The sequence below is a fragment of the Herpailurus yagouaroundi genome, unplaced genomic scaffold, assembly GCF_014898765.1.
Source record: "Herpailurus yagouaroundi ecotype Mexico unplaced genomic scaffold, PumYag 184, whole genome shotgun sequence".
Classification (NCBI taxonomy): Eukaryota; Metazoa; Chordata; class Mammalia; order Carnivora; family Felidae; genus Herpailurus; species Herpailurus yagouaroundi.
The window spans coordinates 25,119,649-25,130,601 of record NW_024412415.1 but is presented as its reverse complement, the minus strand read 5'-3'; the positions used below and the strand labels follow the sequence as shown (position 1 = coordinate 25,130,601).

Genomic DNA, 10,953 nt, shown 5'->3' with positions numbered 1-10,953 from the left:
ACTGTGGGTTGAACATTGTCTTTGAACCAGGATTTAGAAATAAGGCCATGGATGCTGGCTGGTCTCATGTCTTCCCCCCAGGTGCGAGGCGGGCCTGGTCCATTCAGATACAGATAATTCCAGAGATTTGGAAGGTATTTGAAAGCAATAAAAGCCGACTCACAGGCCTGGGTGAGATCTCGATCCAAACTCAAGTTCCCCTGATTGAAATTCCCATGGCCATCTCCCCTGAATTGCATTCAACTTTCCTAAATGAGATTTTATGGGAACTGATTGTGATTAGATAAATGGGTGACTCCACTAATGTATAATACAATTTTCCATTACAGCGTATGTACAATAATTTACATTTCTTGTTTCATGGTGTGATATTTATGTGACATATTCTGGATGAGACCCGCCTGCTGTTTACATAATGATCTTGATTTTCTCTTAGAGAAGATCTGGCTTTCAATTTTCTTTTTGTGCTGCAAGGTATTGTCATCCAAGATAAACATTGTATATAATAGGATGTGCAGGTGAGAAACATCAATAAAGTAATAATCTAGATGGGTTTTAATAATTCTTATTTATGCCGCTGGATTAGGTAATAGAATGGTTCACCTTTCATGAAAGGTTGGAATAAAAATGTCCCTAAAATTACAGTAAATTTTTTGTGATCTGCTTACTGTGATCTGTTCTGTGGCCAAGTGCCACTGAATAGCAAAAATGAATGTTTCGTCGAATATATTTGACCATCAATAACATAACATTCATCACCAGAACATTTTCCGATGTTGAAGCAATATCAAGGGAAAAATATCTTTTTTTCTGGCCTCTAAGTCTGCAGGAAACAAATGCTTCTATGCATTTAACCCCAATTATTATTCTTCCCCTCCTAGTTAGACATAGTTGACAGACAAGGGAGAAAATAACTCCCAATCAGATGCCTTTTCATAAAAACTCTTCATAAAATAGAGAAGGACAGGACAAAGGAGACACCTGAAATGAGCCTAATGTAGGGTCCAAGATCCAAGCAAGTATCGGGATATATGGTCTTTTTTTTCACTAATGTTTGTTTATTTTTGAAAGAGAGAGAGACAGAGTGTGAGGGGGGAGGGGCAGAGAGAGAGGGGAGCAGGCTCCAGGCTCCAAGCCGTCAGCACAGAGCCCAACACAGGGCTCAAAGCCATGAACTGCAAGATCGTGACCTGAATCAAAGTCAGACGCTTACCTGACTGCGCCACCCAGGCGCCCCTGGATGTATCGTCTTGAACCCACAGGGCCACACGTGGGGACAAAGAGAAGGCCAAGCAGGTACCCTGCACCCCTCCCCCTGCTTCAGCGAGAGCAGCTCTCCTTTTGCCCATGTTATGTATTGGTGCTCCCAGTAAGAGTTCATGCAGAAAGAAGAACTGGCTATTTTTAAAACTTAAAAATGAAAAGAACAAAGACACTTAAAAGAACCCTGTTCTAGAAGCCCGCTCTCTCAGCCCCATTTCCTCGTTTGCAAAATGAAGAGTTTGTATGTAATGGTTTCTAGCATTCCCCTATTCCATGGTATGTACTGTTTTATATTCCAGGCCAAAACGCTAGTGTAGATGTGGCTGTTATTTGGTATAACAATCTAATTATGCCATGTTATCAAACAGCATGCTTACCTCCCTTTTAACATAACAAGGAAGTAAAACATTCAGGCGTGGAACCAGCAGTATATCAACTGAGAGCTGGTCTCAGATATAAAATGCTCACTTTAACATGGGTCACTGGAAAGTAGTCAAATAGCCCTCACAGGTTCTAGACTACAAGGTAAAATGCTGCACATTCCTCGAGACTTGTCTGCGTTCAGATGAGCCCAACACTAGCTTGAGTTGCAAATAAACCTATAATTTTACTGTAATTTAAAAAACTCTTTATGATTTTAGTGTTTTTTAAATTTTTTTAATGTTTTTATTTTTGAGAAAGAGCACTAACGGGGGAGGGACAGAGAGAGAGGGAGACACAGAATCTGAAGCAGGCTCCAGGGTCTGAGCTGTTAGCACAGAGCCTGACACAGGGCTCGAACCCAGAACCGCGAGATCACAACCTGAGTAGAGTTAGGCACTCAACCGACTGAGCCACCCAGGCGCCCCTGGATAGTGTGTTTTTAGTTACAACTTATTCTAGCACTGAGCACTTTGTTGAGTTTCTCCTCCTTGCTGCCAAAAAAAAAAAATAATAATAATAATAAATGAATATGGCAAAATATAAAATCAAATACTATACAGCCATTAACATGACATGAATGTGCATTTGTTGGCATGAAAAAATGTCCAAAATATAGTAAGTGAAAAAGGCAAAATACAAATCAACATATATAATATTATTTCATTGTGGGGGAAAAAATCGCATGTATTCATATACACACAGGAAAAAGTTTTGAAGGATGGCCTTAGTTATCCCTGGATCACAGGATTATAAGCCATCATTACCTTCTTCTTTGTTACCCTCCTGTGTTCTGAAGTATTTTTTAACATTGAAGTGGGGGGGTGGTAAGTTTGGAAAAAAGAAAACCTCACTAATTTCTTATCCCATATGTTATTCAGAAAAATGTACAAATGACAGCTCTTAAGAAGTAGTGCTTCTTAAGCATCCAATTCTTGATTTGTGCTCAGCTCATGATCTCATGGTTCATGGGATAGAGTTCCACATCAGGCTCTGTGCTGGCAGCGTGGAGCCTGCTTAGGATTCTCTCTCTCTCTCTCTCTCTCTCTCTCTCTCTCTCTCTCTCTCTTTTTCTCTCTCTCTCTCTCTCTCATTCCCTCTCTCTTTCTCCTTCTCTTTATTAAAAAAAAAAAAAAAAAGAAAGAAAGAAATGGTGGATGATTGAGAATCAGCAGACTTTCTCTATAAAGAGCCAGATAGTAAATACTTTAAGCTCATGGGCCATGCGTAGATTTTATAATCATTTGACTTTGTCATGCTAGTACAAAAGCATCCATAGATAGTAGGTAAATGAGTACACTTGACATGGTCACAGTAAAACTTTACAGAAACAGGAGTCAGGCTGTGAGTCTACAACCCCCAGTGTAGTAGAAGCATTAGTGAAGCAGATAGATGAAGGTTTAAGCCCTCGCTCCCTTGCCTCGAGCTGTGTAACCCTGTAAGACTTGCTTTCCTTGCACGAAAAAAGGAAATAATAATACCTCCCTTGAAGATTTGTGTAAGAAATCTCACCCAACAGTACACATAGTTAAGCGGTTGTTTCCTGCCTGCCTTCTTTTTGTAGCACAACTGGGGGAAATAATTAAGCACATTAAATAAAGTGAGATTTTTTTTTTGGAAACTAATTCTTTTTTAAAATTTTTTAAGGTTTATTTATTTTGAGAGAGACAGAGACAGCATGAGTCGGGGGGGTGGCAAAGGGGAGAGGGAGAGGGAGAGGGAGAGAGAGAGAGAGAGAGAGAGAGAGAGAGAGAGAGAGAGAGAATCCTAAGCAGGCTCAGCCCCGTCAGCACGAAGCCTGACACAGGGCTCGAACTCACGGAACCATGAGATCATGACGTGAGCTGAAATCAGGAGTCAGATGCTTAACAGGCACCCCTCATAAACGAATCCTAACACCAGCATTTACCCACAACAGAACTATTTTACAGCTAAAAGCAAAATTCGTAGGGCAAGCTGTGAAAAAGGGTAAAGAGTGGCAAAGTGACCTGTTTGGAGGCCTTTACTTTCCACTTCACTGGCAATGACTACAGAATGCTTGGAGCACACACCCCACATGTAACTTAAAATGAACACAATATATCTCGTAAGGTTCATGTTGGGGAAGAGTCGTGCAGAATCAGAGGCATCGAACGCTGGCTCCCATATGTTCACACGGGTTGACCCACACACCTCCTCTATGAAAAACACGTAAGGGCATCATCATGTATTCATGCTAACAGTCATTGAATCTTCTTTGAGTCTTTGAGTCATTGAGTCTTCTTTTCTCTCCTTGATGTTCGTAACGATGCCTATTGTCCTGCACCTCATTCCTAGTAATGGAAAGCAGGAGGTATGATCAGAACATATCAACGCCTCATGTATTTACCTTCCAAAGAAATAGTTCTTACTTGTGGGTTTTCAAAACTTTTTGACCACCCTGAGTACTTCCATTAGTTTCTGTCTCTGTGTCTAAGAAACATGGCTTCTGGTAGGTTTTTTTTTGTTTGTTTGTTTTTCTACTCAGGGTCTCTGCTGATTGAAGACGGTTGATTGGATTTAAAATGTTTCAGAGACTCAAGGGGCGCCTGGGTGGCGCAGTCGGTTAAGCGTCCGACTTCAGCCAGGTCACGATCTCGCGGTCCGTGAGTTCGAGCCCCGCGTCGGGCTCTGGGCTGATGGCTCAGAGCCTGGAGCCTGTTTCCGATTCTGTGTCTCCCTCTCTCTCTGCCCCTCCCCCGTTCATGCTCTGTCCCAAAAATAAATAAACGTTGAAAAAAAAAATTTAGAAAAAATAAATAAATAAATAAATAAATAAATAAATAAATAAATAAAATGTTTCAGAGACTCAAAAGAAAAAGAAACGAGAAGTCTTAGTGGTACTTTACATCCTCGTGACCCCACTGGGCCAAAATTGTGTTTCATGAAAGCCAGAGAAATAAAACTATGGGACTGAAAAGAAATCTCCCTTCAGAACTGGATTTTAGTCCCAACAAGGGGGTCGTGATTAGCAGTTTCCTCCTAGCAAAACCTTTAAAACATGAAAAAAAAAATGTGATGTTGATACCAAAACACATATTCCATACAGCGTAACACAATGGTGGCTGTTAGCAGTCTGAGAGAGAAGAGCGTTGTGACTCTGGAGCTTAGTGATTACACAAGAGAACAGGGATGCTTGTTTCATCACTCACCTCACACAGAGCTGTGGTAAAGGAGGAACTTTCACAGCACTTGCCTCAGAGTGTTCCTTTTCCCTAAGACAAAGGGAAGGAATCAGAGAGAGGTGGTGATTAATATAGGTGTCAGGGACAGTTCTCATGCTCTGTATTTAGATACATTGCTTCAATCGAATATTCCAATCCAAAATACAGTCATCTGTGCTTATTCCTTTTCGTTTGCAGAGAAATGAAGTCTATAATAGGCTGCTTTCAGGAGCCAAAGTACAGTGGCCTGAATGCTGCACAAGTTCCTGGCTGGGGGGCGGAGTGGTGGGGGGAAGGCTGGAATCCAGCACCAGCTCCTAATTACCAAGAATGAGCTGTGAGAGCTGGCTGCAGCCGTGGGAGCTTGTCAAGTTCACATGATCCCAGATAGACTTCACTAGAAAACCTGGGTTTCTCCGGAAATCAAAACCCAGAATGGGAATAGTTGAAGATGAAAGCATTGCATTGAAAGGCAATATTGTATAGTAACCCACCATACCATACATATTTACCAGATGTTTGGGGAACCAGATGACCTCTAGAAATTTATACTCTAGAGCAACAGCTAATATGATGGATGACACATAGTTTCAATGAGAGGATGGAGGTGATAGAAAATAACTCATTGGGCAGGGGGTGGTGATGCTAGGAGAGGAGGGACAGGCAAAGAGAAATGGTGAAGGAAGGCTTTTTAAAGGAGGAAATGGGGGCGCCTGGGTGGCTCAGTCAGTTAAGCGGCCAACTCTTGACTTCAGCTCAGGTCATGATCTCACGGTTTGTGGGATCAAGCCCTGTGTTGGGCTCTGTGCTGACAGCATGGAGTCTGCTTGGGATTCTCTCTCTCCCTCTCTCTCTGCCCCTGCCCCCCCCCCCCCAAAATAAACATTTAAAAAGAACTGTTTAAAGGAGGAATTGTTTGAGCTGGACTTAGCAGAGTTCACCAACTAGACAAAGAGAAATGAGCATTTCATGTAGAAGGACCAGCATGAGCAAAGTTTGGAGACCTGGATTTGGGGAAGAGCAAATAATTTCGTGTATCTGGAATGCACAGGCTGACTGGAGATAAGACTGAGGAACTGAAGGAGTAGAAAGAAGGCATTGTAAGAGGTCTCTGTACTTGGCCAAGGAGTTTGAATGCAGTCCAGTAGGCAGTGAGGTAGACCAAAGCTCACTTGTAGTTTTAAAAGATAACTTCACACAGGTTGGGTCAGGAGGTGGTCTTCATTGTATGCAAACTTTGAGGGAATTGGAGAAGACTATAGTAAATCTGTATTTATTTTTTTTAATAAATAAATTGTACCAAATACGGTTCTAAGTGTGTTTGTACACATCAACTCATTTAATGCTTGTAACAACCCTGTGAAGTAGGTACTAATATTCTCCTTATTTTACAGATGAGGGAACTGAGGCACAGAGAGGTTAAGTAACCTGCCTGAGGTCACACAGCAATAAGTGTCAGAGGCACTTAGAAAAACCCCAAGAGGAAGGCTGGCTCCAGTGTTTGTGCTCCATTCAGCTAAGTTACCTGTCTTGTGCGCTGGGCTCTGTATGCAGCTCGTGGTAAGTCTTCCGTGGATGTCGCCACTGACCTAACCTCCCACTGCTCTCGCATCTCTTATTAATGGGCTGCCTTTTTAGTATCATTCCATCATCTATCCACCTTGGAGCACCTGTCAGAGGTCATGGAGGGGAATAAGGACCCCCACTTTGCATTTTTTCTCTTCCGTGGGTATTCACCTCCCATTTACGTTGTGTGAAATGGTCTCAACAAGGCAGATCCAGGGGCTTAGTGAAGAAATTTATATATACACGTTTTTGTATTTATCTCTGGGTTTTAGTCATGGATATATTTTTTTTAATTTTGCGAGCTACCCTTTGAAAACCCTTTCAACTACTATTAACACTTTTGACACGAGTCTGTAAAATTGATTCAGACAGTTTGCCAAAGCTGCCGGTCTTAATTAATGACTTACTATAACCTCCTGTTTTATTAGATCTATATTTCTAGTATATTGGCACATATATTAATGACTGACCCGTGAATAAACTGACAGTTTTAAAATGATATGGGATAACTTGTTTTCTTATGGAGAATTCACTTTTGCCTTGAACTTATAGTAAAATGATTATTAGTTCAGTAAATTATGACTTTAGTGTTGTTATGATCACCTTAGCAGTAGAAAGACTGCCTGGATTTCATTTCTTGATGAAATTCTACTTTGGATGAGTCTCTGGTTGATCTCATGCTCTAGCACATAGAACTGCTAGCTTCATAGTCATAAACTTTTCAAGCAGAAAAGCATTCACTGGGGGTCTGCTAGTGTATGTATACATACATGTGCAAAATTATTTTGAATTTTCTTTAATTTGTGCTAAAATACATAAAGAATATTTTAGAGTCAGATAGTTATTAAAGTAAACAATGTGAATCTCACAACAAGAACAACAACAAGGAGCTGGTTGTCTGTGTAATTTGAAACAATTTGTTTTGTGCCCACAAAAGGGGGCACCAGATACGCCAGGTTTTATGTTTGTGTATTTCGCAAAGTCTGTTTGATATGTGGTAGTAGAAGCAGAGTACTGAGTTGCCGCAGAATTACAATGTGTTCTTCCCCAACACACTGCCTTTTTTGAAAGATAATCTTTGAAACGAATGTGACAACTCAAATACGAATGAGCATACTATATAGAGCTGAAAGTTTTTCACTTGAAATTAACGCAGACACTGTGATCCAGGCCTACAGTAAATAAGTCAAATTCATAGGGATTACACTGTATTTGAGGGTTATTCCCAAAGACCTAGCTTAATTCCAGGCTGATTTTCTCCAGAGCTGACAAAGGATAGCTGGATTGTTTCCTAGTCAGAGCGGCGCCACCACGTGGTAATAGCATAAACACTTTTACCAGTCACTCAACCAGGAGGCTTCAAAATTACGAGATATTTGACACTTTTTAAATTTAGGAATATTGCATGATTCAAAACGGCATAAGGAGAGAGGCAACTTATATTTCTATATTATGTGATTTCAAACTAGCATATTGCAAATTCACATAAAATGGTCATGTTGTGTTTTTGTATCGTCCTATGCAGAGTGATTAAGAGAATGCGCTTTGGAGCTAATTAGTCAGGATTGCATTCCAGCGCTGCTACTTACTCTCTGCATACCTTGGGCAGGTTACTCAGTCCTCCCGAGTCCCAGCTTTCTCACCTGTAAAATGGGGACAGTACTAGTGTCTATCCTAACGGGTCATTTTGCACATTGAGTTATCTTAAAACACTTAGAACAATGCCTGGCAAAGACTAAGTCATCTAGAAGGGTTTGTTGTTGTTGTTGTTGTTGTTATTGCTTTTCTATTAGTATGATTAAGCATAAAGAGCCTTTGATAAGTGGTCTGATGCACCTTTCTAAGTCTATTCAGGGTGCAGCCTAAACCGACTCATGAGAGATCTGACATCAGTGACCATGGTAAGGGAATAGATCGCAGCTACTCTTTGTGGTTTAAAGATTAATATCACACGGCGAGGGGATTGTTTTCAAACAAATCAAAATAACATCAAGGTCTTGTGTCAGATTACACTATTTAAATGCATGATTATAAATGACTGAACTTCAACATTTTAACAAAATGTATTCCTCTAGACAGGTGCTTCTTAAACTTTAATGTACATGCAAAGAACCAGAACTCTTGTCCAAATGCAGATTCTGGTTTTGTAGATCTGAGCAATTTCTTTTTTTTTTTTCTTTTTTTAGTTTTACTTATTGATTTTGAGAGAGAGAGAGGGAAAGCGAGGGGCAGAGAGAGATAGAGAATCCCAAGCAGGCTTCACGTGCCAGCAAGGGCCTGATGCAGGACTCGAACTCACGAACCCTGAGATCATGACCTGAGCTGAAATCAAGATTCAGACGCTTCACCGACTGAGCCACCCAGTGCCTCATCTGAGTAGTTTCTGAGATTTTCGCATTTTTTTGCAAGCTCCCAGATGATACTGATGCCGTTGCCTTGCAAAGCACACTTGGAGTAACAAGGCTCAAAACCACCGAAAGCCATTTCCTCTGCTGCTTTATCACCTTCCCTTGTTACTCAGGAAAACATGGTAATTTAATTATAAGTCAGAGAAGAGCCATAGGAACCAAGATAATATCTTACTGTAGTCTTCACTTTCTCTAGACCACTTAACTATCTTTCCTGGTAGCAGTGAGTGCAAATGCAAGGGAAGGATGAGTACTAAAAAGAACTGGGGTAAGTGCGTAAAGACCAGGTTTTCTCCCAGGCAGTGAGCTCTACCATGCCAGAAGTGCCAGTGAATTGCAAATGGTGATGCTCACGTGTGTATAGAGCTTCCTCCTGTGTCAAAAGCAGAAGGGGCAGCACAGCGTCGGCTGAAGGGTGAAGCAGGCCACACAGGCGTAAGCCTCATGAGACATCTGTAATCGGCCTCTCTACCTCCTCAAAAGGGAGCTACGGGTTTTATTGTTTGCAAACCAATGCCAAAAACATGGTAAACTTTAAAAAATCTTTGAAAATCTGAATAAGCGTATACCAAATCAGTTAGCTACGACCCAGGCAAACCAGATACACTGTTATTGTCAGAATCGGAGATTCGAAAATTACAGTTCAAAAAACACAGCATCACGAAAAAGACTTGAGAATCTGAGCGCTTCGTGGGAAACCCATCCTAAGGATGTGACAACATCAACTCACACCGAATACAGCTTAAATAATTTCAGGAAGCTCAAAAAATATCTGGAAGAGCATCTGTGTGCTTAGTTTTTACAGATGCAATATTTCACATTCAGTAAAACTCACATCTTAGCCAAAGAAAATATTATAAATAGATGTACGTGGAAAAAACTAGGAAGACGTATGACAAAATGGTGAAAACAGTTAACTGATGGGTGATTTTTCTTTTCTTTTTGCTTACCAGTACTTTGCTCATATTCTATAACCCGTGCATATCATTTTCGTACAATGGGGGAAAAAACAAAATTTACTTTAAAAAAGAAAACCACCTCCTGAATGTGGATAAAGTACGGTAAAAGTTGGCTATTTAGCAATTGAAACCTTCATACGATCCAGGTATCCCCTGCTTTTCAAAAATCCACACCACACCACTTCACGTTTTTGCAGGACCTACATTAGGACCTGCGTTCACTAATGAAAAGGAATCCAGACAGGATTTCACTTTTACGAAACAAGGAGGAAAGCGAAAATAGCGTTCTGTGCTTGTTTTGCCCCCAGCCTTTACGGGTGCACTTGAAGCAGCAAGAGTGGTGCCACCCAGCGCCTTTCTTGGGAACGACACTCAGCGTCTCTGCATTAGGCCGCCATGATTTTCACCCGTGTCAAAACCATGTGCTTTATCTCGATTTATTTTGTGCATCTGTTAGCAGGAGGTGTCCTGACATATCAGAAAAACCTAGAAGAGGTCATTTGGGGGATCTGACAATGCTTAAAAGTTTTTCCATATAAGTTAATGCTAATTGCCTCTTTATGCCATTTTGGCTTACAAAAGGTTTCATAGGACTGTTCTACTTTCATGTAGCAAGGGAAACCTGTATAACTACAGCTTGTGACACACATTCCTGCTCTTATTGCTAATGGATGAATTTTTGAAATATAATTTGGATCATTTTTAGAAAACAAATACCAATATCCAAAATAGGGCCATAGCATATTGAGAATTTCCCCTGCTAATAATTAATTCCGTGTGTTGTTTGGGTTCTAAATTACTCTGGGGAAAATCTGAAGTTAGAGAAAAATCCCATTTTTGTTAATGTCAGGGTTCTTGTGGCACCTGACGATGGTACCATTTCAAGTGCACCTGGACCTTCAAAACTGAATTTCATAACTTTTTTACTGTAGAAACATTTCCAAGGAGCACTTGTGAGAAAACTGCTTTAAATTGGAATCCTTCCGCCCTGGTACAATCATGCAAACAGCCAGCAGAATTTATTTAACCTTCAGCCAACTGCTCAACCAACTTGAAATTATTGATAGCCCATCAGCAATGATCAAGATGGAGAGGCTAAATGAAGAGGTGCTTTTTTTTTTTTTTTTTTTTTTTTTTTTTTTTTTTTTTTTTAAA

General features: G+C 40.6%; 1 long non-coding RNA gene across 1 annotated transcript in view; it reads right to left on the bottom strand.

Moving 5' to 3' along the window:
- Positions 1–4,869: 4,869 nt before the first annotated feature.
- LOC121041787 (uncharacterized) overlaps positions 4,870–10,953 on the bottom strand; it is a 21,237-nt gene continuing 15,153 nt past the window's right edge. Inside the window, exon 3 of the long non-coding RNA XR_005795848.1 lies at positions 4,870–4,916. This is a non-coding gene — a long non-coding RNA (uncharacterized LOC121041787). The remainder of the gene's footprint in view (positions 4,917–10,953) is intronic.